The sequence below is a fragment of the Pinus tabuliformis genome, chromosome 9, assembly GCF_031772625.1.
Source record: "Pinus tabuliformis cultivar Carrire ecotype Pingquan chromosome 9, CPIR1, whole genome shotgun sequence".
Taxonomy (NCBI): Eukaryota; Viridiplantae; Streptophyta; class Pinopsida; order Pinales; family Pinaceae; genus Pinus; species Pinus tabuliformis.
In genome coordinates this window covers 1,808,704,752-1,808,711,827 of record NC_142307.1, presented here as the reverse complement: position 1 = coordinate 1,808,711,827, position 7,076 = coordinate 1,808,704,752, and the positions used below count along the sequence as shown (strand labels likewise).

The 7,076-nt window shown below is 37.4% G+C and overlaps 1 pseudogene; it reads right to left on the bottom strand.

Annotated features, from left to right (window-relative positions):
• Positions 1-4,679: 4,679 nt before the first annotated feature.
• LOC149156008 (putative L-type lectin-domain containing receptor kinase S.5 pseudogene) lies at positions 4,680-6,698 on the bottom strand (annotated as a pseudogene).
• Between the last annotated feature and the right edge of the window lie 378 nt (positions 6,699-7,076).

Here is a 7,076-nt window from a genome sequence, read left to right as displayed (position 1 = left end):
TGTGAAATCTTTAAATTTGTGTTTTTAGAAAATATTGTTATTTCCAGATTTTAGAATTTTTATCATGCTTGAATTTAAAACTAAATGCATGGAATGATAAGGAAAACTGATAACTGGAGTTAGGGTTGAAATTTCTTCAAGTCCTAATTTCTGGACCTATTATTTTGCCTACTGAGTAGGTATATTGCAATGATAAGCCCTTGACAATATATATATATATATGCATGGCTATGAATTTTTTTCTATATGATGTAGTTTAACCAAAGTTTCATGAAAACATTGCATTTACAATTAAGAAATTTTTATATTTTATTTTCATGGTTTATATTGAATTTAAAATTGAGTAATTTTTATTTTCATGCCCTATTTTAATTGAGATGTAGAATTTGAGCTTTTATTGCAAACTTCCCCTATTTAAAACACATTTTTTGAAATTCTCTTGAGTAAGTATATTGCAATGATAAGCCCTTGACAATATATATGCATGGCTTTGACCTTTTTTCTATATGTTGTAGTTTAACCAAAGTTTTATGAAAACATTGCATTTAAAATTAAGTAGTTTTTATATTTTATTTTAATAATTTACATTCAATTTAAAAATGAGTAATTTTTATTTTCATGTCTTTTTTAATTAAGCTGTAGAATTTGAGCTCTTATTGCAAACTTCCCCTTTTTAAAACATATTTTTTCAAATTCTCTAAAGCTTTTTATATACCTTCAAGTCTTCCAAAGTTTTATCCAAAATTTCTTTAAATGTTTAGTCTTTTCCATATTCTCTTTGTACACCACACCCAAGGTCTTTCCAATTACAATAGATGCCTTTTCCGCATGGCTATCTATATGCATTCAAGTTGTAATATTTATATTATTATTTTTTCTCCTTGCTTGAACTTTTGTTATAAACGTAACACTTTTAGCATAGCTATGCCGCCAGCATTGCCAGTCTATGTCAAATGCCCTCTTAAATTGCGTAGTGCTTTCCATTTCCCATTTGATGCCATTGGAGGCAACCATGTCTAGTGTCTTCTTTCTTTCTCGTGCCTTAAACAACCCATACTGGTTGCTACTCTTTTGGCCAGCAAGCAACATGAACAAAGAATCTAGTTATGGCGTTGCCGAAACATAAGCTCTACATGCGAATGCTCAACATATGGATCTGTGTTTCTTGACCATTGATGACAAGCCAAGACAACCTATTCAAGATTCAGGTTTCCCCATCTCCGCCTAGAAGTTGTCGAATAATAGTGATTGTGGGCACCTAGATTTGGATGAGAGTGCCTCTCTATAATTTATAATTTAATCTCATGGAATTTAGTGATGTGTAATTTTGTTAGTGCTCAATATAAAGTTAACATGTGTCTCTTTTAAAATTAAAATAAAATATTACTTAAATAAAGAAAACAATAAAAAACAAAAATAAATAAACATGTTTGGTGTGTAAGAGATGTGGTAAAAATATTTCATGTTCACTCTTTGCCATAAATGAAACATTTTAGATGTTCATGGTAGAGTAATTACTATTTCTAACACTTTTTTTTTCCAAATTCTATATCCTTGAAATTGTTTCATTCTCTATTGCTCGTTCTTGCTATAAGCTCCATATTTCTTTACTATATGCTGTTGCAGTTTTTTATTGACTTGTCTTGTATTTGTTATGAATTTGTCTTCTACAACTTCCTCTTCAGAGATATGTTCAACTATGGACTGTTGCCATGACTCTTCGTATCCAAACTATCTCAAATCTGATTTCTTCTTGACTCCATTGTTGAAAAATTGTTTAAATGCTTTCATCTTTGTCTTCAGAAATGTCCATATTTTCTCTTCACTTTCATCATCATGAACTGCTGCTTTTTGCCTGTAATATTTGTCTTTATCTTCTTTTTCAATTGGACTACTATCTTGTTTACCGGAACACTCAAAATCAATGTTAAAAACATCTTCATTATGATTTATAGTGAAAGCTTTCTTCTCTTCCTCTTCCTTCTCTGCCTTATCTTCCACTTCTTTACAAACCTTTGCTACTACAAACCGGTTGTCTTCTTCTTGGCTTCCAAACACAAGTGTCATTCTCTCACCAAATAACATCATATCAATGCATTCTTTTTGTTGCATCATGTGAAACCACTCATCACCAGTTAAATTATTTTCATCAAATTTAACATCAACAATTCCAATTGTTGGTTCCACCAAACTACTTGCTACTCTATTGATAGCTTTATCTATGCGAAACACAACTGTTTCTTGTTCACACACTACTTCATGAGCAGTTCCAACTATTTCATAACTCGCTGCTACATGGGTAGCTTCAACCTTCAATGCTTCATCAAACATGGCACTTACTATATTGCCACAATAAATCCCTGTTTCAAAAAGAAGCCACACATATCATCAACATAACGTTCATCCACCCTATGGTGGGTTGTCCGAGCATGCATGTGCTCATTAAAAATTTCAACTTCACCAAATTGATCAGGTGCACTTGGATTCACCAATTCACATCTCACTTTGCAATCATCATCCACATGTGTTTCGTCACAGTGGGATTCACCATCATCTGGACCATCCACATGTGTTTCATCACAGTGGGATTCACCATCATCTGGACCATCCACATTATTGTGGAGTCTTTGAGCATTTAGATGCTCTTGCTTTGTTTCACACACAAAATATTCAACTTCTCTCTACAATCTTTGCTGCATCTTCTTCATCCATATGCATGTTTGTATAATGGGTTTCAATTTTATAGTCTTCACAACCATCATCCACTTTTGAGTAGGATTTTCCAAGCTCTGTTGTCCTTTCAAAGTCTTGCTCATCTACTCTCATATCTATGGCTGACTTCTCTGTTTGTGACATAATCTGCTATTGTATGTCACTCCCCCTTGCACCAAATTCTTCTTCCATGCTTCCTTGGAAGTTGTAGCTTTTGCTACCTTGCATGGAACCATTTTACCCATTACTTGCTGAATGAAACTCAAAACGAGAACATATAAACTATGATCCCAAAAGACTATATGTTTAACTTAACAAAAAATAATTAATAACAAGTAAATATTTACAAAACCCTAAATACTCTTCCCAATAAAATAACTCTTTTATTCTTTTATTTTTTAATTCTCTTTCAAAAAGAAAATAAAAAAATTACTCATAAATTTCTAATGTAAGCTCTTAACAATATATCACATGCTTCAATCACTCTCAACCTTGAAAAAGACCTTTAACAAAGCTTTAACTTTAACAAACACGGATGGTTTTCACCTTTCACTTTAAAACAACCTTTAAGAACTTTGTAATAGTTTATTTTTCCAAAACTTGCCAACGTGAATAGTCTTAACTTTTGACTTAAAAATCATTTCCCAAAAAAAAAATTCAACATCGGCTCGCCCACCTTTAAACTTATTAGTTCTCCTTCCAAAAGGAACTTTTGGAATAACTTTGACGGGTCAAAAAAATATCCATAAACTGTAAACCTATTGCTCGTTCGCTCCCCTTCTAAAACCTATTGCTGGTTCGCTCCCCTTTTAAAAGAGGCGATTTTTATTTCTGCCACAGTTTTTTAATTAATGCTTTTGACATGCCGGGCATTAGGGAAATATAATGCGAGAATGTTTTTTTCCTCCTCTAGTTTTTTTCCTCGCGTTATATTTTCCTAATGCCCCGCATATCAGGGGGCATTAATTAAAAAACTGTGGCGGAAATAGGAATCGACTCTAAAAGAGACTTTTGGAATAAACCTATGTTGAATAACAATAGTCAGAATACCTCCCAGTCAAACGTTGACTTCTTTGGTAGGCTGAGTTCAAGGCAAACACGGTGGTTCGCGGAAGCTGTGGCTGTGATTTTTTTTTTTTGCGGGCTCTTCACAACAGCACGGCTGCCACTGAGTCGTGCAGTAAATATAGTGGCTCTGTAGCCCAGTGGCCAGTCACGACTTATGTCACGGGAAACTAAACGGGGACGAGAAACAAAGTTAAGAAGTTTTACATTCAATAAACAAAGAGAGAAAACAATAAAAAAAAAATATGAAAAATACAGATGAGCGAAAGAAAAGTATATAATATTTAATACAGAAAAAGTAATCCAAAATTTAAGAATCAGACAACTATCATTATTTAATTTGGGTCTTATCGATCCCCTATACTTTATTACAATTTTCACTGGCCTTTATGCACTTTATTTTGATTCAATCAAAATTTCGGCAACATTAATGTTAATTCCCAAGAGGTTAATTTCTCTTTTTTGAGTAGTGAAATTTTTTTGATATCAATTGGTTGAAAAGATGGAGAGGTTAAACACAAAAATTAACACATAAACAACATACATGAGATGTGGCTTTTTATTAATCACACAAATATGATTTTTACAATGAATTTGGTGAGTGGATCGATCACACAAATTTGATTTTTACAATAAATTTGGTGAATAATATTTAACCTTTTTTGACTAACTACCCCCTAAAATAACTTAATATACACACTAAATTTAAACTTCTCCAAATATAAACTTAACTCTCACACTTAACTCTTCATACACTTCAATCCTCGTGTATCGCTAGACTTAGATCTTGCTAGATCTTTATTCTCTAAATATAGATGTAACTCAACTTGACTCTCACACTTTATTCTTCATACATTCACTCTTCTCTTCGTGTATTACTAGACTTGGATCTTGCTACATCTTCATGCTAGAATAATTACCTCATCATTTCTATCTGGACTGAAGTGCATCATTTGAAGTGCATCATTTCTATCTGGACTGAAGTGCATCATTTCTATCTGGACTGAAGTGCTGGTGGAACTGCTGTCGGAGGGCAAATAGGGCAAAATGAAAGACGGCCTGAAGTGAGGTACATATGGTGGAAGCATAGTCCCTGCCAGAATATGTGTGACCGCCCTCATCGTGGGACGGTTACTAGGATTCGAAATGGAGCACGCCAGTCCCAACATCAGCAAAAGTTCGATGTCTTTGGAGTTTCCAGCTATAGCCAGGCGACTGTCGACAGCTTCCAAAAGCCTGTTCTGGCGGTACAGTTCCCACACCCAATCGACTAAATCGGGTGCGACATCTCTGCCACGCAATCTTGGAGGCCTTCCGCAGACCACCTCAAGGACGACAGAGCCGAAACTAAACACATCTGATTCAGCCGTGGCTCTCCCAGTGTGAAAGCACTCGGGTGCGATGTAGCCCATGGTTCCGGCGACATCGATGAAACTCAAAGATCCCTGGTCGTGTTCAATCAAACGGGCAAGGCCAAAGTCGCCTAGTCGGGCATTGTATTCGGAATCGAGCATGATGTTGCTTGCTTTCACGTCGCGGTGGATCACCTGCTGCTCGCATTCCTTGTGGAGGTACAGAAGAGCCGAGGCGACGCCCGAGACAATGTTGTATCTCTTCTTCCAATCCAGAAATCGTACCGAATCATCACCATTAAAAATATGTTTGTCCAGGCTGCCGTTGGGCATGCATTCATAAACCATCATCAACCGCCCCTTTTCATGGCACCACCCGAGCAGCGGCACCAAGTTTTTGTGCCGAAGGCGATTGATAATGCTGATCTCTGATATAAATTCGTCTGTACCTCCTTTGGAGTCCTTGGCCATGTGTTTTATTGCCACCACAGTTTTTTCCTTTGGGAGAATCCCTCTGTAAACGGTCCCGAAGCCGCCTCTGCCAAGCTCAGCTTCCGCACTGAAGTTATTAGTGGCCTTCCTCAGGTCTTTGTATCTGAACTCCCGCGGCCGGCCCGGAATGTTCTCTAAGGCGCCCGATATGAGAGCTGCTTCCACCCGAGACATACTCTGGCACTTGAGGAGCACTATAATCTCTGTAACCGTCAACAAAGCGATGAACAGCACTGTAAGCGCAATAATTAGTGCCCACCGATTTTGCGACGGTTCAGATTCCCAGATTGTGAAATTCCATGATTTCACACAGTTGAGCTCCATCTCTTTGCCAGTGGAGGCCGAAAAGCCGAAATAAGCCTCCTCCTCAAGAACGCCGCTGCACAGATCGATGATGGAGGAGACGACTGGCTTCGACGGCATCGGATCAGACTCGTTTGCGACGTGCACATCCAGTTTTTTCCTTTTGCCATCGTACAAAATCCAAGACCGGATGTCGTATCCGCCCTTCAAATTGATCTTGTCCTGATCCAGCGACGCAAAAATCTCGGAATTTATACCGTTAACATTGATCCCTACATGGTTGCCATCGGGATCGTTAGTCCCTGGGCTTTTGCTTGTATCGAACTCGACTGCTAACACCTTACTAGTTCTACTGCCATTAGTGGAGGCGTTGAAGAGTCCCAACCATGGGCCGTAGCTATTAATAGGCATATACTCATTGGAAGTTACTATAAAAGCCAGACCTTCGCCGCCGCTTCCATTCATAAGTCTAATATTGAAAACAAATGAGGTATTGAAGGATGAAATACTAGTTCCATGGTATACCCTGAATTTCTTTTTCCATAACGCTCTTCCTGAATTCTCTTTTAGAGAATACGCACTATTAGCTGTATCGCGCGTGAGCTCCAGGGCTTTGGGTGAGCCACAGAACACTGTGGCGTTGCCTTGCGTAAAGAAATTGCGCTGGTCTCCATTGCATTCAGAAGAAGGAAAATGAATGTCATGACTGGAATAAGTTCTTCCCACCAAAATGGATGCAATGCCTGCAAATATTATTGCCTCAATGAGAGCCATTCAATTTAGGAGGCAAAAAGAACAGAGCCATGGGAAAACAAATCAATCCTCCCCTGAGATTTGTAGAGCCGAGGCGTAGGCCGGCTTTCAACTTTCTCCTTCCTATGCATTTCCCCGTCTTGGCAGCTTTTGTCTTTTCTTCTTCGAAACTCTCTCCGAGCGAGGAATATGACACAAGCGAGGTGACGTCGTGCGAAAGAAAAAGGTAGACTTTCCATTTCATTTCAGTTCTGGTTGAATAAAAAATTCGTTATGGTAAGATTTGGTGATGAGTTAGTTTGCGGTCTGAGATAACAGTAACAGTTAGGGATGGTTGTTTTACTTGATTGTCTGACGAAATTGAATTATGATAAAAATAAATAAATAAAAAAATATTAT